Genomic DNA, 24,438 nt, shown 5'->3' on the forward strand with positions numbered 1-24,438 from the left:
GACCAGCATGGGGCACATTACTATAAGCTGGAGACCAGCATGGGGCACATTACTATAAGCTGGAGACCAGCATGGGGCACATTACTATAAGCTGGAGACCAGCATGGGGCACATTACTATAAGCTGGAGACCAGCATGGGGCACATTACTATAAGCTGGAGACCAGCATGGGGCACATTACTATAAGCTGGAGACCAGCATGGGGCACATTACTATAAGCTGGAGACCAGCATGGGGCACATTACTATAAGCTGGAGACCAGCATGGGGCACATTACTATAAGCTGGAGACCAGCATGGGGCACATTACTATAAGCTGGAGACCAGCATGGGGCACATTACTATAAGCTGGAGACCAGCATGGGGCACATTACTATAAGCTGGAGACCAGCATGGGGCACATTACTATAAGCTGGAGACCAGCATGGGGCACATTACTATAAGCTGGAGACCAGCATGGGGCACATTACTATAAGCTGGAGACCAGCATGGGGCACATTACTATAAGCTGGAGACCAGCATGGGGCACATTACTATAAGCTGGAGACCAGCATGGGGCACATTACTATAAGCTGGAGACCAGCATGGGGCACATTACTATAAGCTGGAGACCAGCATGGGGCACATTACTATAAGCTGGAGACCAGCATGGGGCACATTACTATAAGCTGGAGACCAGCATGGGGCACATTACTATAAGCTGGGGACCAGCATGGGGCACATTACTACAAGATGGGGACCAGTTCAAAAGGTGTATAGAGAAAAGGTATCACTAAAAATGTAATTTTGTCATGCAAATAATGCGGCCCCCGAAATTAAATGTTTTACTGTGTGCGGCCCATATACCCAGCCGAGTTTGAGACCCCTGCTCTAAACTGTGGGTTTTTTCACTTCTGACAAGGTACAAGCTGTGCAACCGATCACTGTATAGGATTGTAGCTTGGCCAGCCACAGAGATGGGCAGCCACTGTGGGTGGACATGTCCAGATTAATAAGTGGTGTGCAGGCAGGAATTTTGTTCTGAAGTGCATTGCTGCAAGGTTTAGCTCAACTTTGCAACTTATCTAATATCAATTGGTAAAATTGATGTAGGCCACAAAAAATACAGCCATAAAAGATGTTGTTTTTATCCTGGTGGTTATGGAGCCCTAATGGAATAACAGTTGTTCTTTTTATACACCCATTTAGACAGGCAGATACTCGGGAAACAAGCATTCCAAGGGACGCTTGTTACCCAATTATCAACCTGTCTAAACAAGCCATCAAGTCACCGATGAACGAAGAAAACACTCGTTAGTCAGATGACATGATTTTTAAGGTAGCTTAAAAATCGCTTTTCTCAGCAGCACATCGTCCTTTATAAGCAGGAGTTTTGGTGTAGCTAATGCAATCATTCTTGGTACATAGAAAATATAGAAAATAATATTAATATTAAGTGCAAAGTGTTGTCTGCCTGTTTAAACAGGCAATAAAACGATTGTCTTGCATGTAGCCAATCAGCGGTCATTTAACGGCTGCAGTCAACCTGTGTAAATGGGCCTTGTTCTTACTATAGTTAAAGGTTTTCCCAGATCTGCTCGCATGGAGCTTTCTAGTGCTTCCTAGTAACTTCACAGTGGAAATGTGTCTGTAGTTTACATGGTGCGTTTTTTTTTTTCTCCCTGCGCTTTTAGCTTGAGGAACAAAATTGAGACTGATAACACCTGCAGTGGTGCCTTAGGCTGCCATCACACTATCAGTATTTGGTCAGTATTTTACAAAAACGTAATAGCAACTATTATATAAAATATCGGGATTCTATACAAAATTAAATATAGAATAATAACTAAAAATTAACTAAAATCCTGTTGCTAAAAGAGAAAGAAAAGTGGCAGACCACTTGAAACTAATGTATAAACCAAAAAACCGTCATATGGATACCCAAGACTAATGATCATGTAAGAAAGCCACGATAACAAAAATTGGAAATAATAAAGCATATAAGCCTTTATTATTTTAATATTTATATGGCAGTAATGGCACAACAGTGCACGTACTTGGGAATTTATAGATTAAAAAAAAAAAAAATATATATATATATATATATATATATATATATATATATATATATATATATATATATATATATATATATATATATATATATATATATATATATATATATACACTCACTGGCCACTTTATTAGGTACACCTGTCCAACTTCTTGTTAACACTTAATTTCTAATCAGCCAATCACATGGCGGCAACTCAGTGCATTTAGGCATGTAGACATGGTCAAGACAATCTGCTGCAGTTCAAACCGAGCATCAGTATGGGGAAGAAAGGTGATTTGAGTGCCTTTGAACGTGGCATGGTTGTTGGTGCCAGAAGGGCTGGTCTGAGTATTTCAGAAACTGCTGATCTACTGGGATTTTCACGCACAACCATCTCTAGGGTTTACAGAGAATGGTCCGAAAAAGAAAAAAAATCCAGTGAGCGGCAGTTCTGTGGGCGGAAATGCCTTGTTGATGCCAGAGGTCAGAGGAGAATGGGCAGACTGGTTCGAGCTGATAGAAAGGCAACAGTGACTCAAATCGCCACCCGTTACAACCAAGGTAGGCCTAAGAGCATCTCTGAATGCACAGTGCGTCGAACTTTGAGGCAGATGGGCTACAGCAGCAGAAGACCACACCGGGTACCACTCCTTTCAGCTAAGAACAGGAAACTGAGGCTACAATTTGTACAAGCTCATCGAAATTGGACAGTAGAAGATTGGAAAAACGTTGCTTGGTCTGATGAGTCTCGATTTCTGCTGCGACATTCGGATGGTATGGTCAGAATTTGGCATAAACAACATGAAAGCATGGATCCATCCTGCCTTGTATGGAGCATCTTTGGGATGTGCAGCCGACAAATCTGCGGCAACTGTGTGATGCCATCATGTCAATATGGACCAAAATCTCTGAGGAATGCTTCCAGCACCTTGTTGAATCTATGCCACGAAGAATTGAGGCAGTTCTGAAGGCAAAAGGGGGTCCAACCCATTACTAGCATGGTGTACCTAATAAAGTGGCCGGTGAGTGTATATATATATATATATATATATATATAAGAGATAGACAGGGTAAAATAATATAATTAAAATATACAATCTCACAATTTTTTTTATAAAAAACAAGATTTCATAATGGTGTGCATTTCATAAAAAATGTGTGTATGCGTATGTTTAAATAACAAGAGATAAAGAAGGAAAATAAGTATATGTGATAAAAAAAATTTAAATCTATATATCAGTATGTTTGTTAGAAGCCGAAAGTGCATGTGCAAAGAGGTATATAATTGGTTATAAATAATGTAAACGATGTGCCACAAAAGTTGTTTGAACTAAAGTGCATGTGCTGAAATGCAAGATAATATATTGGAACAATGTGCCAGTGTATAAATAAAAGAGGAACTACGCCAATATATACGGGTCCACATATGCCACACAAGATTGTATATGCTCACCAAGTGAAGAAAAAAAAAAAAGATTTAGGGATATATAGTATATACCTGTCAGTCCTGTATGCCCAAGTACAGAGCACCCCGACGCGCGTTTCGGATATTCCTTCGTCAGGGGGTGATTGTTATTATAGTATAGTCAGTATTTTACAGCAGTATTTGTAAGCCAAAACTAGGAGTGGGTGATAAATGCAGAAGTGGTGCATATGTTTCTATTATACTTTCCCTTTGATTGTTCGACTCCTGGTTTTGGCTTACAAATACTGATGTAAAATACTGACCAAATACTGATAGTGTGACTGCAGCCTTAAAAATATTTTCATTTTTTTTTTTTCTTTAGCGCTGGCGAGGTGCCACCAACCTAAGATCCCTGACCCTAGTATAGACTTACTATTTGCTGTATTCAGCTGTTCCCAGTGCCTCTCTGGTCACACGCTGCGATCTTGTGACCGTAATTGCTGACTGACCGGAAGTCAGAGGTAACGGCCACAAGCGCTCAATGTAAGTCTATGACAGCCTCAGTCTGGCTTCTTTCTGGCTCTCATAGACTTACACTGAGTAGTAAATGGGTTTGCAAGGAACAAATAGAATATGCACAAAACATAGGGATTTAGGTATAGAGAGAGCTAATGTTATAGATATGTGCATATGTCTGAATAATTTATAGCCAAGAGACTAATCAGTAAGCAACGTATCAACAAACCACAAGAAATCTGATAGAAAGTCAGTGAGGCAAAAAATCATAAAATTAAATATTTTGTTAGTGTACAAATATAAAATCTGTACGGGGGTCACACACAAAAAAAGGAAAAGGGTGCAAATCACATAGGGGTAAAAACATTGACAAATGTCAAAATAAGACATGAGGCATGCTACCTAAGTAAGAGAAAAAATGCTTATCCAGTGTGAAATATTATGAAGTGTGTGGACGTGTCAGGGTGCAGGTAATACAAATATACACTAAAATTTATAGCCAGCCATACAAATGAGGTCAAGTGAATATAGGTAAGTATATAATAATGTATATTGGAGCAAGTATATAATTATTTATGCTTATATACACCACCACACAATCAGCAATATTAAACCAATGATAAGGTATAACACATACCAGATTAGCAGGAGGACCTTCACAGTGATGCATCCACCCTGACGCGCGTTTTGGCGATGCCTTTGTTAGGAGGCTCCTGACAGTCACCTACTAGCACCCACATCGATCTAGTGCACGCTGCGCTGACCGAGTAAGATGAGACATCACTGCTCCTCCGCCAGCAGGACCACTACTGTCTGAGAGAGCCAGCACCGGTTAGGTGACTGAGTAGCACATCTTGAGAAAAACATTGGATGATTCGCTGCTTAGTTAATGTGAGCGTTGCAACCAAACCCAGGCTGAAGCACTCCTACTGGTGAAGCAGTGACATGATGTAACGATAATGTAAAAAATTCCATGTTCTGAGTAATTTTTTAGAAGGTCCACGGTTCCAGACACATGCTGTGATTTCACTCCCCCTCCCTCCCCCTGCTATACAGCTGTAATGTGAGACCAGCTTGCCAGCAACCCTCACTGAGGAGTTTTATGGCCTTACACTGAAAGTACAAGTAGAAGCACATGGAAAAAACAAGGTTTTTTTGTCCTTACAAACGTAAATATCATAGCACCGGTTAATGATAGAAGTGGGCCAAATACATTTTTGGCATGTGACTCGGTAGAACTACCAGCCGGTGAGTTTTCTAGGTTCCTGAACCAGCACAATTGAGTAACGGATTACTGCGTAACTGGGTCACCCAGCTACCCCATGTCTATACTTAAATGAACCCACAATCACGCTGAGCGTAACGACATGGGTGTCGTCTTTCTACGAGGTTCATACGCCGAGATATGTGGGATGATGTTCTTTCATATACTCAAGAAAGAGGAGTGCATTCCATAGCTTTACCCTCCCCATGAGGTCATCGTGGGGGAGGGAGACCCTTAGTTTTGGGCAAAGGTATAAAATTCAGAGGCCCAGACAAGGGGGGTCTTTTGCCAGGGGGTTCAGCTACGACAAGCTGGGCAATCTGACCTGAAGATTTTGGGGAAGGTCCCCTCCCCCAGCCACCACATAGCATGCCATTGAATGACCTGAAAGAACTGTAAGTTGAGTTTCACCGTTAATACCTTTTTATTTGTAATTTTGTACATACGATACTTGTCTTTTGTAATATCTTTTTACCCTTTTGTAAATGCTGCCTACTTTTGGAGTAAAATACATAAAATTACTAGCTTCGTTTCTCCTTGCTCTATAACGTACTGTCACGTCCTGTGAAGTGAATTGCGCTACTAAGTGGGTTGGCTCCGGACCCGTTATTAAGAAATTGGAGCTGGTGGCAGCAGAAATTGTTCTGCGTTTTTAAGGAGACTGGCAGCGACGGATGGCGTTGATGATTACTGTTCACGCCTGAGTGGGAGTAGTTATATCGCCCTTGCTGCAGTGTCCCCATTAGCCAGTACATAGCAAGGTAGCCTTTCGGGTGACTAATTATCCTAGGTGCAGTACCCTGACTGACCTGAGGGTAAGGGGGGCACCAGAGAGCTGCAGGTTCCAAACTGGAACTGGGAAGTGAAATATAGATAAATCCCCTTCAGAAAAGAATTGGGGCTGCCAAACAACCCCAGTTCATGACATACTGGGGTCAGCGGGGTGGGATGATAAAGTTATCTTCTCTGTGATTCGTGACACATGACCTCTTCCTGTTCCAGCTCATGCCATGGAGACGCCTATTCTGGAACCAGATGGGTGCCAGTAGTCAGTATCACTTAGTTGTTTTTTCCAGGACGTCCCTCCTGACAGCACTATGGAGGACGTCCTCCTCCTTACAAGGACAGGAAAAGCACACAAGAGGTTAAAAGGTCCTGCCCCACCCCAAATCCCTCAGTGTTTTCCTGTCCCTGCATTGAGGGACACGAGAGCAGAGCGCAGCGGAGCTTACAGAGGGTTCGGGGGGGATCGTGCGGCTTGTTCCTTGGGCCGACTGTTATGACCCCAATGGCAGAGGGTCTCAAAAGTGAATACCAAGTCTGCAAACACAAAAAACCAGCTCATAGGGCAGTGGTAACTGGGCTGACCGTATATCTAATCCTAGCACCACAAATAGCAGCAGCCGGGGAACGTGCCTACGTTGGTTCTAGACGTCTCGCACCAGCCGGAGAACTAACTAACCCTACAAGGGAAAAGATAGACCTTTCTTGCCTCCAGAGAAAAGACCCCAAAAGTTGGATACAAGCCCCCAACAAATAATAACGGTGAGGTAAGAAGAAAAGACAAACGTAAGAATGAACTAGATATTTAGCAAAGAGAGGCCCACTGACTAATAGCAGAATATAGTAAGATGACTTATACGGTCAGCAAAAACCCTATCAAAATTTCCACGCTGGATATTCAAGAACCCCCGAACCGTCTAACGGCCCGGGGGGAGAATACCAGCCCCCTAGAGCTTCCAGCAAAAATCAGGAATCACATTTAGTACAAGCTGGACAAAAAAATAAGAACAATGCAAAAAACCAAGAAGCAGGACTTGGCTTAATTTTGCAAGATCCAGGACCAGCAGACAGGAGCAAACAGAAAGGAACTGATTACAACGATGCCAGGCACCAGACTGAGAATTCAGGAAGTTTATATAGCAACACCCCTGGACTAACGACCCAGGTGGGTGCCAAACTGAGGAAAGACAATCCCAGAGTCATATCACTAGTGACCACAAGAGGGAGCCAAAAAAGTCTAATTCCCAACAGCCGACACTCCCTGGTGGGGAGTCCCTCTGCCCCAAAGACCAGGCGGCGGATGTACTCCTGGGTTGAGCCGCTCCTGCCGCTGGGAGGCTCTCAGCTCGGACACTGGCCGGCTAGACATCGCTTCCAGAAGTCAGGGACCGGGGCCATCGCACTTCCGGTGACGCCAGGAGATCGGGGCAAAGGTCGGCGTGCGTTCCAGGCTGGAACGCAGAACTAGCAGCATACTGGCTTCCTGGTGCTCGCAGGGCAATCAGCGTGGCGGTGTTATGGAGGATTCGAACAAAATGGAACAAAAGGATGGGGTAAGTGCGCTGTGCGTAGATTACCCTCTGCTCCCAAATCATCCCCAGTACCTAGTCAGCCCTCAGAACTCTTCCCGTTCCCAGCATTTAGTAAGTCCTCAGCACACAGCCAGTGCTCGAGCACTTTTACCCTGACTATTCCCTCTCTTGTGCCGTACAGGATAAGGGAACTCCAGCTGCGCCCCTGCCTATGCCCAAACTGTCCGTCAAAGCCTCTGCAAAATCCAGATGATACCCCGTATGTTACGTTAAGCTCTCTGACACCTACGACAGAACGCTTTGTGACGCTTGGGCTACCAAGGTCTTGAGGGAAGAGCAGCCATCCCTCTTGTCTGAGATGAGGTCCATGATCCGGGAAGAAGTACAGACCTCCATATCCAGCCTCTCCCGTCAGAAGCCCCCTAGCCCGGGGCCATGCCATAAGCGCCCTAGGTGGGAGGTGGAACTGAGCTCAGATGAGGAATCCCATCCCGTGGGGTCAGACCAGGGGGAAGAGAGCGAGTTATTGTCAGAAAACCAGGAACGGGGCAGACGATATTTTCATGAGAGGATACGGACGAGCTCGTTCAGGCTGTGAGGAACACTATGCAGGTGGAGGAGATCCCTAAACCGTAGCCAAGACCGGACTTAATGTTCGGCATCTTAGAGAACAGAAGCAGCGAGTATTCCCGATAAGTGGTCATATTCGCACCATGATGGAGGAATGAGAAGATGCGGAACGTCGGCTGGTGTCCCGTGACTTCAGGAATCGCCTACCTTTCGACACAGAGGACATTAACGTCCTAGAAGAAATACCCAAGATCGACATTCCAGTGGCTAAGGTTGCTAAAAAGACATCCATCCCATTTGAGGACTCTTTGAGCTTGCGTGATCCGATGGACAGGAAGGTGGATATCCTCCTGAAACGGGCCTGGGAGTCATCCGCGGCCCTGATCAAAACAAACATAGTTGCTACTTTGGTGGCTAGGTCTATTTTCCTGTGGATGGGGCAATTGGTAGAATATCTATCCAATAAGACCCCTAGAGATGACATCTTGGCCTCCCCATAATGAAGTCCGCCACTGCCTTCTTGGCCGATACCTCAGCCGAATCGGTCAGATTTGCAGCTTGCAACAGCTCACTGTCCAATGCGGCCCGTAGAGCTATCTGGCTAAAGTCATGGTCGGGGGATAATGCCTCCAAGACCAAGCTGTGTTCCATCCCCTTCTCCGGGTTGAGAGTTTTCAGGCCAGCGTTGGATAATATTTTGGAGTTGGCTTCCGACAAAAAGAAGGGGTTCCCAGATGACAGGTCTAGAAGGTTTCAGTCCTTTCAGAGAGAGGGCCTTAGCCGGAGGCAGCCTGAATGCAGAAGTCAAGGGAAGGCCAATCCAATAAAGGAACCTACAGCAGTTCCTACAGTAGAGGAGGAAAGAGCAGAAGGCTCCCTGTTTGGGTCAAGCTCCAGATCCAGGAGACAATGACGCCAATTTCATTGGGGGGAGGCTCAAACAGTTTGCGGGAAACTGACATCTGATTACCCAAAACCAATAGGTCCTCAGGACCATATCAGAAGAGAACAGAATTCTCGCTCTCCGAAAGATACATCGCCCCTAATATGATGGTAGCAGGTTCAGCTATGTTAGCAGACCTAGAAGAACTAGCCAGCTCAGCAGTCATAGTCCCGGTTCCCCTGGCAGAGGTGGGCAAGGGTCACTATTCCTCACTATTCTCCATCATAAAACCGTAGGGAGAGGCCCGCACAATAATAAATTTAAAACCACTGAACCTTTAGGTCAGATACAAAAAGGTTCAGGATGGAGTCAGTGAGGTCCACAGTCCACCTCATAGAGATGCAGTGATATGCACTCTAGATCTGAAGAGTGCTTACTACCAGGTTCCCAAACATCCAGCGTCCCAGAGGTTCCTGAGATTCGCTGTGAATCTGCCACACCGAACCTGCTACTTCCAGTTTCAATGCCTCCCCTTTGGCTTGGCCTGGCCTCTGCTCCCCGAGTTTTCACCAAGCTGATATCAGAGGTGGTGGCCTATTTAAGAAATCGGGATAGTAATAGTACCATACCTGGACGACTTTCTACTGTTGGCAATATCAGCGGAAGTACTGGCTCAACACAGAGATCAGACCATTTCAGTGATGGAATTTCTCGGCTGGTCCATAAATCATCAAAAGTCACATCTTATACCAGAGACCCTCTTCCTAGGAGTGCTGTTGGACTCTGGCCGCAGAACATCCTTCTTACCAATAGAGAAACAGGAGTCAGTACAGCACAGGGTCCGAGAGCTACTGGGACACCACGCCTCCATCAGATCGGCCATGAAAGTACTGGGCGTAATGACAGCTTGCATCCCCTGTGTCCGGTAGGCACAGTTCCATTCAAGACACTTGCAGAGAGACATCCTGCCAGTCTGAGAACGGCAGCAATCATCACTCGAAGAAACAATATCCCTATCCCCGGTGGGGAGAAGATCTTTACGTTGGTGGACTAAACTCAGTTACCTGCGAGTGGGCGACTAAGCCGACGCGAAATACGCGTTGGGGCTACGGTGTGGACCCCTTGATACTGCAAAATGGGTAAAGAACTCAGGGCTGGGGAGGACTTCATAATGATGGAACATTTGATTCCGGGTTCCTAAATGGACCTACATACTAGTTATACCTATCACCCTGTCCTGGTGCTTTCTCCCATCTATTTAGTTTGCACTGTGCACTATACTGATGTATTTGTATGTGGTACTATTAGGTGGTTACACTGTTGTTCTGTGCTATCTTAGCTTCTCTTGCTGAATATGTATTTACCTTGTGATATCTGATTCAAACTATTCCTTGTATATCATTTAATTTGTAATAAATGTATACCTTTTTAATTAGTCTGGATCTGTACTCCACTTTCTTTGGGTGTGTGGACTCTGGAGTGGATGGGTAACCAGTGTAATGACTGGCACAAGGTAGAGGCATTGGAATAACGATTGGTGAGGAATATGATCCTGGCTGCAGCATTCAGGACAGATTGGAGAGGGAAGAGTTTGGTAAGAGGGCTGGCGATTAGTAGAGAGTGAGGTCTCTCTATAGTCCAGACGAGAATGAATAAGAGAAACACAGTTTTTGCAGAGTCAAAAGTAAGAAAAGGTCGAATTCTAGAAATGTTTTTGAGGTGCATATAGCAAGAGCTAGCCAGTGATCGGATGTGGGGGGTGAATGAAAGCTCGGAATCAAGTATGACCCCAAGGCAGCGGGCATGTTGCTTGGGAGTAATGGTGAAACCACATACTGAGATGGCAATGTCAGGCAAAGGTAGGTTAGTAGAGGGAGAAAACAAGGAGTTCAGTTTCAGATAGAGGGGAGGACATGATGTTAGAGACAGCAGTAAGACAATCACTGGTGTTTTCTAAGAAGGCAGGCGTGATATCAGAAGTGTATAATTGGGTGTCATCAGCATAGAGATGGTACTGGAACCCAAATCTATTGATTGTTTGTCCAATAGGGGCAGTATACATATAGAAGAGGAGTGGGCCAAGGACTGATCCTTAAGGAACCCCAACTGTAAGGGGAAGATGAAATGAGGAGGAACCAGCAAAAGATACAGTGAAAGAGCGGTCAGAGAGAGAGGTGGAGAACCGGGAGAGAACGATATCCTTGAGGCCAATGGAGCAGAGCATAGTGAGGAGTAGCTGATGATCCACAGTGTCGAATGCTGCAGAGAGATCCAAGAGAATTAGCATGGAGTAGTGACCATTATATATAGCTGTTAGTAGATCATTAGAGACTTTAGTGAGGGCAGTATCAATAGAGTGTAAAGAGCGGAAACCAGATTGAAGAGGATCGAGAAGAGAGTTAGCTGAGAGATAGCGGATAAGATGGGAGTGGACCAGGCGTTCGAGGAGTTTAGAGATGAAAGGAAGATTAGAGACAGTTCTATAGTTAGCGGCACAGTTTTGGTCAAGGGATGAGTTTTTAAGTAATGGATGAATGATGGCATGCTTAAAGGGAAGGTGCCATGAAAAAAATTTTTTTTTTCCAGCAATTGAAAAAATGTAAATAATTAATATTTACATTTTCTTAAAAAATATTATCATTTGTTTATAATTTAGTAAAATATGAAAAATAATTTGAGAAAGTTTGGCTTTTCCACTTTTAAACACTAGGGGGAGCAGCTACTGAAATTGGACAAAAACCTAGTGTACAACAGCTCACATTACAGCACTGCAGTAATTATGGGCGGAGTCTGCTGACGTGTGTGTGATGTCTCCTCTCCTCCCCTTCTGGGTGTTTGCTAAGGGATAAGAGCAGATGATATTCAGGAACCCAGTGAGCAGCCATTTTGTTGGTTCAAAGTTATACTGACAAGTAGACAGTCACCGAGGATGACATGCAGCAAGGATTCTGGGAAATATATGGTAAAGGGAGCAGGATGACAGCAGCATAGATTATTTCAGGATAGCAGTGTGCTGGTCTATGGGGGGCACCCTGTTTGGTGCGCGGAGCAGCCAGGGATTGTACATGGATGCTGTCTTTTATACACATGGATGGACCGACTGCTCCACAGAAATCCAAGAAACATTTCTGCGGATTTGGTCTGTTCTGATCCAGACTTTGCATGCAAAGACCCCATTCCCCTCCACAGATCCTGTCTTCTCCATCCTGTCCTGGCGATGTGTGAAAGCAAGGCAACAGGTGCAGTCCGGGGTGACGCTGGGAAGCAGGCTGGGGGAAATGTAGCCATATAGTAATGATAAAAATGAGACCCCTCTCTTCAGCTGCCTCACCAGCCTTCCCCTGACTGCACCTAACTGTAGGTCATGCTGCCCCCTCTATTACCCCAGACCCGTGTACAGCTGCTCAACCAGAACAACCGCAGAATGGGTCCCCTTTATGAAGATAATACTGCCATAGTGTTCACACAGAATACTGCCATACAGATCACACATAAAACCGCCATATACTGTAGTTCTCACATAATACTGCCATATAGATTACACAATATTGCCACTTACGTCTCACATAATACCGCTATATAGATCACACACAATACCACCATATAATTCTCACATAATACTGCCACATAGATCACACAATTCCACAATACAGTTCTCATATAATACCATCATATAGCTTTTACATCTTTCCACAATACTGATCAAACATAATACCACCATACAGATCACATATAATACCGTCATATAGATCACACATAATGCCATAATACAGCATGACCCCCGCAGCTCCTGTTATCGCACACACTGAGCTGTGTGTTAAATGGGGAAAGACATGCAGGGGGGAGAGGAGTGCATAGGAGAGGCTTACATACACTGCTCAACAGACAGTATCACACAGTATAGGATTAGATACACGGCTCAGCAGTCAGTATCACAGGAGAGGATTAGATACATTGCTCAGCAGTCAGCATCACACAGGAGAGGATTAGATACACGGGTCAGCAGACCGTATCACAGGAGAGGATTAGATACATTGCTCAGCAGTCAGCATCACACAGGAGAGGATTAGATACACGGGTCAGCAGTCAGTATCACATAGGAGAGGATTAGATACACGGGTCAGCAGTCAGTATCACACAGTATAGGATTGGAAGTGCATTGAACAGCAAGGTGGATTGCTGCTGAGGGGAAAGAGAAAGAAAAAAAAATTCTTTAAATCTTCAGCTTAGCGAGTGTGAGCGAGCTGAGTGTGACCTGAGCGTAAGTGTGAACGGCGGTAAAGGCGGTAAGTGTGACTTAAGATTCAGTGACTTTGGATCCAGGGAGTTTCCAAGGTAGGAATTACTGAATTGCTATCTGTATTTTATTGATACTTTGCATTTATTTACTTAACTTTTCTGTCTGTTGCAATCCCCATTAGGAAATGTGCTCCACTCTTGTTAATGCCATCCAGTGCACATCTTGCCACATATATGCAATCCTTGAGCAGCCGGTCGAGGGTGCATACTGCTGTGCGAGATGTGAGCACGTTGTGCATTTGGAAACCCAGATTCTGAATCTAAATGTGCAGCTGGCAACACTGAGATCCATAGACAATATGGAAATGGAAAGGAGTCTTCTGCTCACTGAGCAGACGCTCAATGGGATAGATGAGGGGGGGGAAGGTGGTAGGATGGAGCTGCAGGACAGTGAAGCAGCAAGCTAGGTAACAGAAGGCCGGGTAGAGGGAAGAGTGCCAGGGAGGCTAGTCCTGATCTGGCACACCCCAATAAGTTTGCTAAGTTGGCAGATGAGGGGGGTGCCAGTACAAGGGTAGCACTGCTGCAGCCAGGCATGTCCTCTGAAAGCTGGATGAGTGACTGCTACAGTAAGGAGTGTAAGATTGCGCTTACCACGTGTCTTGGCGAAAACTCGCTTGGCAGCAATATTTAGGGGCACGGTTTTTCACACAAAACAGTCTATTTAGTTTATTAAAGACTCATAAACCATATCATGAACAGTCCATTACACATTCCATTAGGACATCACATTAAGTCTGCGGCAACTAAACACGCTGGTCCTCTTCTGACCAGTTGCTGTGGGTTACCACACAGTTCATGGAACATCATAAGCACCAACAGTCTATTGAGGTACCTTACGGGAGCTCCTGCTACACCTGCTGACTCCTTGTCAGTCCTCTCTCCTGGGAAAGCTGCCTCACGGGGATCACCAACTTGCCTCATCGGCACGCTTTAGTCAGTCCAGACCCACCGAAGGATGGTAGCTTCCCCAACACCGATCGTCCAGGTCCACAGACTCAGAACCACGATCACACTGTTCTCTTCAGGACGTCCATCCCACCTGGGACCATCCAACACAGAGGCATGTGGCCTGTGCAGGTGCTATTCAGGACTTTGTCCACATAACTAGCCCTGCCAACCTCCCATTATAAACATAAAAAATACTTGTGGAACTATAGGTCCCAGAACACCACATTGCTTCAGGCTGGCAGCGCAGAGTCTCCTCTTCTGCGACACACATATTGGCCATTCACCACAATGCCGGACTTTGTCACATCCATGCATGCAACTGCCATGCACTCACAGCCTCAATACGCCTCCGTGCGTATACTGGGGAGGCCATGCAGCGCACCCTACCTGTTACAGGGAGGACTGCATCACAGGAGGGAATGTATAAATATATCAGGGGATAGTACAAAGACCTTTCTGATGATCTTTTTAATCATAGACCTGAGAGGGACAAGGGTGCATCCTCTACATCTGGAGGAAAGAAGGTTTAAGCATAATAACAGACGAGGATTCTTTACTGTAAGAGCAGTAAGACTATGGAACTCTCTACCATATGATGTTGTAATGAGTGATTCATTACTTAAATTTAAGAGGGGACTGGATGCCTTTCTTGAAAAGTATGTTACAGGGTATATATACTAGATTCCTTGTTAGGGGGTTCATCCAGGGAACTAGTCTGATTGCCGTATGTGGAGTCGGGAAAGAATTTTTTCCCCAGTGTGGAGCTTACTCTTTGCCACATGTTTTTTTTTTTTTGCCTTACTCTGGATCAACATGTTAGGGCATGTTAGGTTAGGCTATGGGTTGAACTAGATGGACTTAAAGTCTTCCTTCAACCTTAATAACTTAGTTACTATGTAGATACATGGGTCAGCAGACTGTATCAGACAGTATAGGATTAGATACACGGGTCAGCAGTCAGTATCACACAATATAGGATTAGATACATGGGTCAGCAGACTGTATCACACAGTATAGGATTAGATACACGGGTCAGCAGTCAGTATCACACAGTATAGGATTAGATACACGGGTCAGCAGACTGTATCACACAGGAGAGGATTAGATACACGGGTCAGCAAGTCAGTATCACACAGTATAGAATTAGATACACGGCTCAGCACAGAATCTCACAGTATAGAATTAGATACCCGGTCTGATGTCCTGATGAGGAGCTGCAGTGAGAGGCAGGGCGGGAGCAGCACAGAGATTCTCCCCCTCCCCCCCTCTGTTACCTCTCTGCAGCTCCTGATAAGAGGACATCAGACCGCAACACTCCTTCACCCTCTCTAGCGATTCTAGAGATTACAGCCAGCTAACCCGCAGCATAGAAGAGGACAGGGAATGGCCGCTGCTGACAGTGTGAAGGGGGAGACAGATGGAGCTACCCCTCCAACAGCACAGCTCTCAAGTGGAGCTCACAGATAGTCCAGAAAGATGGCACCAATCTCCTGCCTCTGCTGTGATGTGGACGGCCCAGGGGGTGTGGCCAGATCACAAATGGGAGTAGCTCAATGTAAAGTATAGGGTCGGACGCCGAGCGCAGTCTCCTATGCCCAGGGCTGCCGTATTTGTAGAGTGTAAGTGTCGTGCTGGGACTCTTACACTCCTGTAAAGCAAAATGGCAGCGCCTAGTGGCTGAAAAAATAATAATAAAAAAGATATTAAAGTTAAAAAAAAATAATTTTGTATTAAAAATAATTGTTTATATAAACAATAATTTTTAATACAAAAACAAAATTGCAGCACCTTTCCTTTAAATGAGGAGGGAAAGATACTGGAAGAGAGAGAGGTTGAATATTTTTGTTAGGTGAGAGGTGACAGCAGGGGAAAGGGACTGGAGGAGATGTGATGGAATGGGGTCACTGGTGCAAGTGGTCGGGCGAGAAGATGCAAGGAGCCTGATTATTACTACTTCTGTGACTGGTTCAAAGTCAGAGAGTGAGCTGCATGCAGTGGGAGAGGGAGGACAGTGCATGGTATGAGGGGATTGGGAGATAATTTCCTGTCGGATATGGTCAGCTTGGCACAGTTTTATACACATCCTCTGTCCACATGCTCACAAGGAGTCACAGGGAGTGAGGGAGGGTGGCCCACGCGACAGCCGGCATTACACAACACTCACAACCCTTACGGGCTGAGAGACCCCTTTCACTAGTACCAGTGAAAGAGTCTTGCCAGCCTGGTAGGACCAGTTCCTCGTTCGATATAAGCCTGTTCTATTAATGTGGACGTGTGGATCAAGACAAAAGAGCAGCCCAAGGTTAAGCTGGATATTTAATTGCTTTAAGGGCACACTAGAAAAAACACTATGTACACAATGGATATATATACACAGTATATACAGTGGCCAGGTATGCAAATACAGGTGATGGTACAATAACGTCGATAACTCCTTATGAAATGGCTCCCGTTCGTCTGGTGAGGTTTCTTTGAAGCAATTAAGCAGCTAGGGCTCCCAGCAGAATTTTGTCCTGCCAAAAAGGCCTTGGTCTTAGCTAGACTGCTAGGTGTGTGAGTTTTTCCACTAGGAGCTTTTGAAGATGGATCAGGTGTCCTGTCTCTGCTTCCTTTTCTGAAGAAGGTCTATAATCTCGGACCGAATATAATACAGTCGATTGGCATGAAATTATGAGAACTTTACTACGGCGCTCACGCTGATGTCATTGAAGTGAATAGAGTTCATTGGATATGAACTCTGCTGACCTTTCTCACATCACCTCAAGGCACTGAGGTTCCCAAGCATGCGCAGCTCAGTGTCTCAGCTGCCTGACATGCTGAATGCTCACATCATGTCATTGTTCAGCATGCCAAGTAGATGTAGCTGAGCTATACTTGTCATTGGACAAATTTGATTATTATCTTCTCGTTTGAGAGGTGAGGAATATGTTTTGTTTTGTTTTTTTTAACTCTTTTACAGGGAACATGGGCATCGGAGGATTATCTTCACGTCGGGTCAGTTGAGGGCTGTGGTTGTTTATTATTTTAATTATTTTACAGGGGACATTGGCTTCAGTGGATTATGTGTAAAGGTCTTTGAGTATAAATCAGCTTTTTTATACAAACAATTGTCAGTGTCTTTATTTCAAATAAAGGACTTTATTCAGGCTGTTTATTTACAATATGACTGTGGGGTTAGCAATGGAGGCGTATTATAGATGCCTCCATTACTAACCCCTGGGCTTGATGTCAGCTGCCAATACAAAGCTGAAATCAACCCCCCCAACTATTACCCCACTTGCCAGTGCACCAGGGCAAGTGTTAAGAGCGAAGCTAAGCTCTTCTGCCTTTGGATCGGAGACCCGCAGCATCCCGATCGTTGCCATGGTGACCCGGATGTCACCATAAATGAGGTATCACTGTGAAGAATAAAACTGCCTTATCAATGTTACCGCACACAGAAAGCCATAACCCCCCCCCCCCAGCCCCCCCTTTCAAAAAAAAAAAAAATCCCAAATTCCTGGTTTTTGTTCATTCTGCCTACCAAAAATAGAATAGAAAGCGATCAAAAAATGGCATGTGCCCGAAAATGGTGCTATCAAAAACGTCAACTCGTCCTGAAAAAGCAAGCCCTCACATGACTCTGGGGGCCAAAATTTGGAAAAATGTACACCTCTGAAAATGTGGTGATGCAAAAGCTATTTTTTGTAATAAAAAGTATCTTTTAGTGTATGACAGCAGCCATATATAAAAATACGATCTAAATCTGGTATCGCTGTAATCACACCAACCCAAAGAATAAAGTCGCGTAATCACTTATACAGCATAAGGAATGGTGTAAAAAAATAAATTAAAACCAATTCTTCACCTGCTGTTAATTTTTTTTATTTTTTTTTCCATTCTGCCTCCCAAAGATCCCAGTAAGGCTAGGCGCACATTTATCCTGCACTGAGCGCTTGCACCACAGGGTTTGCATGTAAGGGTATGTGCACACGTTGCGGATTTCCCTGCTGATCCGCAGCGGATTTGATGCTGTGGATCTGCAGCTGTTATCCATGTGTTTTACAGTAGCATGTAAACCTATGGAAAACCAAATCCGCTGTGTACTTGCTGCTGAAAAATCCACGCAGATTAGCTGCGGTTTATTTTCTGAAGCATGTCAATTCATTGTGCGGATTCCTCAGTGTTTTACACCTATTCTGTAATAGGAATCCACAGGTGTAAAAATGCATGTGAAATCTGCACAAAAAACACGTTTTACCTGCGGATTTTTCTGAATCTGCGCGGAGAAATCCACACGCAAATCCGCAACATGTGCACATAGCCTCAATATCTAAAAAACGTGATACAGACGGAAGATTCCCTATAATGAGGCAGATGGAGGCACTGTGGACACAGTCTGACCTGTGATCCAGCAGTGTCCATCTTTTTAGTATTGCATAAAAGTACTGCTGGCCACAGTTTTGTGCACTTCTAAAAAAGGACACCACTGAACAGAGGCCAGACAGAGTCCTCATAATAGTGAATGGATCCCTCGGGCGTTTCCGCTGAATCACGTCACTCAGAGACTTAGATGGATAAATGTGATCCCAAACGTTATGTGAAAGGTTCCCAATAAAACTTCAACTTAATCCACAAAAAAGCAAGCCCTCACTTAAGTCTGTCATCTGTTAGCGGAAATATAGGGGGCTTCCAAGTTACTGGTAGCACAAAAGCTTTGGAAAAGCGAAATGGCTCCTCACCCACCAAAAGAAATTCAGCAAATTCTCCACTCCCAAATCCAAATGCCCCTCTCCCTTCTGAGCCCCACAGTGTACCTTAGCCACATATTGCGTACATGTTTGGCATTTCTGAAGCGATGAGTCCGCCTAACTTACGGGTGCATGTCTCCAGAAGCATGTATTTGGGCATTTCACAGTAACTCAAGGTAAAAACATTGTGTGTCACTGTAAGTGACCCAGATGAAAACAAATGCTGTGATGCCAAAATCAGTGCATACTTAGGCAGTGATAAAAATGCTCCTTCAAGAGCTTTCAATCTAAAAATACATTTACAACGCTGCCACCCAGAAGTTTACAAAGCTGTGATGGAAAACGACTACAGCAGCACCAAGAAACCAGAGACCAGCACTTCCTGCAAGGCAAAGGAGGAGGAAACAGTGTCTCAAACATCAGTTACAAGATATCTTGTAAGGGGGGGCATGGTTTGCAGGGGACAGGAACGGACATGCTTCTGCATAGCTCCTGATAAATATTTTCAGCTTATTTGGGGTATATTTGGTCTTAAAACCTGTAAGAATATGCCTGGACTGGGAAATAAGATAAAAGATGACACATCAAAAAAATTTCCTTTGCCGAGACGGAGGTACCGGAGGGAAGCCTAATGGAGGCCTGCGTTCTCCTGAGGTAAAAGTGACTGAACATTTACCTCATAAAGTGGATCACTGCCAAGACCCAACGGTATCAAAGCCTTATAGATCTAAGAAGATCTGTCGGGCATCTGTAATAAAGACTCCTGCTCTCATTGTGGCTCTGATATCAGCTGATAGTGACCCGGGGGAATGCAGGTGAGCGCGACGGACACTGAGACTGTGACGCTGCAGATGGGAAAAAACGATGATGCTGCAAAGTTTCCTGACCTTACCGAGGCTCCGGTGCCGGCTGACAGAGAATTGAGGAGGCGATGGCAGACTGTGGTGGTTCCTGGAACTATGCCAGTCGACACAGACCTGAGGAGATGCCGGGGGGCAGCGAGAATTCCTGGTAATGTGACGCATCAGAGGAGAGAGAGGGATGAATCGCCGTCTTCAGCACTACACAGACTCTGCAGGTTCTCCTCTGCTCACCATGACTCGGGAGGAAGCCTCAGACATGACGCCCCGGAGTTCATCCTGATGGTAATAGAAAGTGAGGGAGGAGGGAGTCTAACAATGGTGATAAAGGGGGAAGGGAGTGCTGCAAAGCCTGTCAAAGGAGTTCCATTCTGACAGGATAATAAGAATCCTCAGAGGCTCATCATATACAGCAGGTCCCAGACGGGAAGGTTATCTTGTTTACACAAAATGAAGGAAAACAGAGAAAGGTTCTCAGGAATGACACTTCTCGCTGACCATCTGATAAGATAAGCAGAATACCAATACTTAAATCCAAAATTCCTCATCAACCACCTAATATATTGAGCTATAACACTACTAAAGGACACATGACTAAACTACAGTTAAACGGGGCCAAACGTCTACCTAATGGGAATGATGTAAGTTTGCAACTTGGTTATTTACCAAAAGAAGATACCCTTTCTAATTCCATATATATTACCAGAGACTACAATTTGTAGAAAATTAAAGGGATGTTTCCCAATGTAACTTCCTGCTCTCCTGAATATGCTAAAGAAACAATAAATACCTTCTCCAAAGACGAATATATTTTATCTCATAAAGATTTAGAAAATAATTTGGATCAATCAAATGGGTTCCTCAACTTATTGGGACATTTGGAGAGTATTCACTCCTGAGGAATTTTTTTGAACAGATGGATTCTTTTGGTTATATAGGTGGTTATTCATCCGACGACATGGATCCCGATGATATCTCATCCTTATATTCATATTCATTTCCTTCGTCAGAAGATTCAAAAAGTTGTGAAAATTCCGAAACCGTAGGAGAATTTCCACAAAAAAATTATTCTGGAAAATTGGTACAAAGAGAACTAGAAGGGCAATGTGCTTCTCATAATTCATTAACAGACAATATACGAGCCACTGAGGATCATCCATCAGAAAATTTCATGATCAACATGTGCAAGGCCCTTTTATTATCGGTGAATATTCTAAGAAAAGATTCTATTAAAGATGACAACTCAAAAATATCTTGTGAAAGCGAAACAGAATTTGTTGATTCTACGCATTTGAATATAGCTAAGGCATCCGAGACTTTCATCAAGAAACTTTTTAAAGATACTTTTTCGAACATAGCTGATGCTACACTCTCAAATATTAAAGGGGCATCTAACAGATCTTCCGATGTCACAGAAAGAATTAATTCCTCATGGAAAATTTACGAGACTTCACACACTAAAGGAATGCAGGATCTCCCTACAATCTCAGATAATTTGGAAGACTTCAAAAGGAAAAACAATGTGAAGATCAGAGGGATTTCGAAGTCGGTCCAAAACTTCCCGTTAAAGGATTACATTTCTTCGCTAATTTCTTATCTAATTCCTAACGCCAAAGGGGAAAACTTAATTGAAAAGGCCTTTAGAGTACACAGGCCATCTGCTCTTCCATCTGATGTCTCATTTTACCCCAACTGGGTAAGAAACACACTACTGGATATATCAAAAGAGCCAAGATTCCTCTCTTCTCCCTATAGTCATTTAACCTTTTTTCAAGACCTATCTAAAGAAACTCTGCAAAAGCGGAAATTATTTCAATCCACTACACGTGAGCTTCTAAAAGCCAGAATACCCTACAATTGGACTCTACGCTACAAATTAAATTTGCATCTAAGCTGATTACTGTTTGTTCTCCAACGGAAGGAGTTGACTTCCTGAAATGTGCTGGCATAGTTTCCTCCGTGGGCTCTCCTGGTTTCCTTTCTATGTCCAAATCAAACCTACGTCCCAAGTGAAAAGTACTACAACATTGAAGTCGGTAACTTTATTATTCAAGTTCCTAGAAAAACTGTTTTCCATTTATTCCTCAATTGTGGCTTGTAAATGAACCGTACTTTGCCCCCACAAAGTCCTAGGATCACCTTTAGGTGATTCCAGACAGGACAGGCCCTTATATACATCATACAATGTACTTACTTTTTTATTGAGAAGTGACAGTTATATTAGGCTTGATACTGAGCGCTACGTTTAATCTGTTTGAGTAAGCTACAGTCGATTTCTGTTTGTGTAAGCTACAGTATATACAGTATATGTATGCCTGTCTTTTCTTTTCCTTTCACCCTTTTTTCCCTTACCCTTTACTCTTCACCTCTATTAAATTTATAAAATCAATAAAATTTGTTGAAAAAACAAGATATCTTGTAAGTGACAAAGTTACTGTAACAATGACAGCAGATGTGTTTAAAAGACAGCTCATCGTGCTTGACCAGCTTTTACAGCTCTTGATGGAGAAATGGCCTGCAAACTTGGTGTTTCTCTGGAAAGAGAAAGTATTAGAAAATTAGTGATTAACCCCTTCATGACCCAGCCTATTTTGGCCTTAATGACCTTGCCGTTTTTTGCAATTCTGACCAGTGTCCCTTTATGAGGTAATAACTCAGGAACGCTTCAACGGATCCTAGCGATTCTGAGATTGTTTTTTCGTGACATATTGGGCTTCATGTTAGTGGTAAATTTAGGTCGATAATTTTTGAGTTTATTTGTGAAAAAAACGGAAATTTGGCAAAAAATTTGAAAATTTCGCAATTTTCACATTTTGAATTTTTATTCTGTTAAACCAGAGAGTTATGTGACACAAAATAGTTAATAAATAACGTTTCCCACATGTCTACTTTACATCAGCACAATTTTGGAAACAATTTTTTTTTTTGCTAGGAAGTTATAAGGGTTAAAATTTGACCAGTGATTTCTCATTTTTACAACAAAATTTAGAAAACCATTTTTTTTAGGGACCACCTCACATTTGAAGTCATTTTGAGGGTTCTATATGGCTGAAAATACCCAAAAGTGACACCATTCTAAAAACTGCACCCCTCAAGGTGCTCAAAACCACATTCAAGAAGTTTATTAACCCTTCAGGTGTTTCACAGCAGCAGAAGCAACATGGAAGTAAAAAATGAACATTTAACTTTTTAGTCACAAAAATGATCTTTTAGCAACAATTTTTTTATTTTCCCAAGGGTAAAAGGAGAAACTGGACCAGGGACGTTGTTGTCCAATTTGTCCTGAGTACGCTGATACCTCATATGTGGGGGTAAACCACTGTTTGGGCGCACGGCAGAACTCGGAAGGGAAGGAGCGCCATTTGACTTTTTGAATGAAAAATTGGCTCCAATCTTTAGCGGACACCATGTCGCGTTTGGAGAGCCCCCGTGTGCCTAAACATTGGAGCTCCCCCACAAGTGACCACATTTTGGAAACTAGACCCCCCAAGGAACTTATCTAGAAGCATAGTGAGCACTTTAAACCCCCAGGTGCTTCACAAATTGATCCGTAAAAATGAAAAAGTACTTTTTTTTCACAAAAAAATTATTTTAGCCTCAATTTTTTCATTTTCACATGGGCAACAGGATAAAATGGATCCTAAATTTTGTTGGGCAATTTCTCCTGAGTACACCAATACCTCACATGTGGGGGTAAACCACTGTTTGGGCACATGGTAAGGCTCGGAAGGGAAGGAGCGCCATTTGACTTTTTGAATGGAAAATTATCTCCATCGTTAGCGGACACCATGTCGCGTTTGGAAAGCCCCTGTGTGCCTAAACATTGGAGCTCCTCCACAAGTGACCCCATTTTGGAAACTAGACCCCCCAAGGAACTCATCCAGAGGCATAGTGAGCACTTTAAACCCCCAGGTGCTTCACAAATTGATCCGCAAAAATGAAAAAGTACTTTTTTTTCACACAAAATTTCTTTTAGCCTCAATTCTTTCATTTTCACATGGGCAACAGGATAAAATGGATCCTAAAATTTGTTGGGCAATTTCTCCTGAGTATGCCGATACCTCATATGTGGGGGTAAACCACTGTTTGGGTGCACGGCAAGGCTCGGAAGGGGAGGCGTGCCATTTGACTTTTTGAATGGAAAATTAGCTCCAATCGTTAGCGGACACCATGTCGCGTTTGGAGAGCCCCTGTGTGCCTAAACATTGGAGCTCCCCTACAAGTGACCCCATTTTGGAAACTAGACCCCCCAAGAAACTTATCTAGATGCATAGTGAGCACTTATAACCCCCAGGTGCTTCACAGAAGATTATAACGCAGAGCCGTGAAAATAAAAAAATAATTTTTCTTTCCTCAAAAATGATTTTTAGCCCAGAATTTTTTATTTTCCCAAGGGTAATAGGAGAAATTGGACCCCAAATGTTGTTGTCCAGTTTGTTCTGAGTACGATGATACCCCATATGTGGGGGTAAACCACTGTTTGGGCGCACGGCAGGGCTCGGAAGGGAAGGCACGCCATTTGGCTTTTTGAATGGAAAATTAGCTCCAATCATTAGCGGACACCATGTCGCGTTTGGAGAGCCCCTGTGTGCCTAAACATTGGAGCTCCTG

General features: G+C 43.8%; 2 protein-coding genes across 6 annotated transcripts in view; one reads left to right on the top strand and one right to left on the bottom strand.

The window, feature by feature from the left end:
* Nucleotides 1-19,985, bottom strand: part of PIGW (phosphatidylinositol glycan anchor biosynthesis class W) — a 61,866-nt gene extending 41,881 nt beyond the window's left edge. Inside the window, exon 1 of the mRNA XM_077295459.1 lies at nt 19,860-19,985. The gene's annotated coding sequence lies outside the window, so the exon portion shown is untranslated. The remainder of the gene's footprint in view (nt 1-19,859) is intronic.
* The window catches only part of MYO19 (myosin XIX), a 554,640-nt gene that overhangs the window by 11,351 nt on the left and 518,851 nt on the right, over nt 1-24,438 (top strand). The gene's annotated exons all lie outside the window — the stretch shown is intronic.

The sequence above is a fragment of the Ranitomeya variabilis genome, chromosome 3 (assembly GCF_051348905.1).
Source record: "Ranitomeya variabilis isolate aRanVar5 chromosome 3, aRanVar5.hap1, whole genome shotgun sequence".
In the NCBI taxonomy this organism is placed as follows: domain Eukaryota; kingdom Metazoa; phylum Chordata; class Amphibia; order Anura; family Dendrobatidae; genus Ranitomeya; species Ranitomeya variabilis.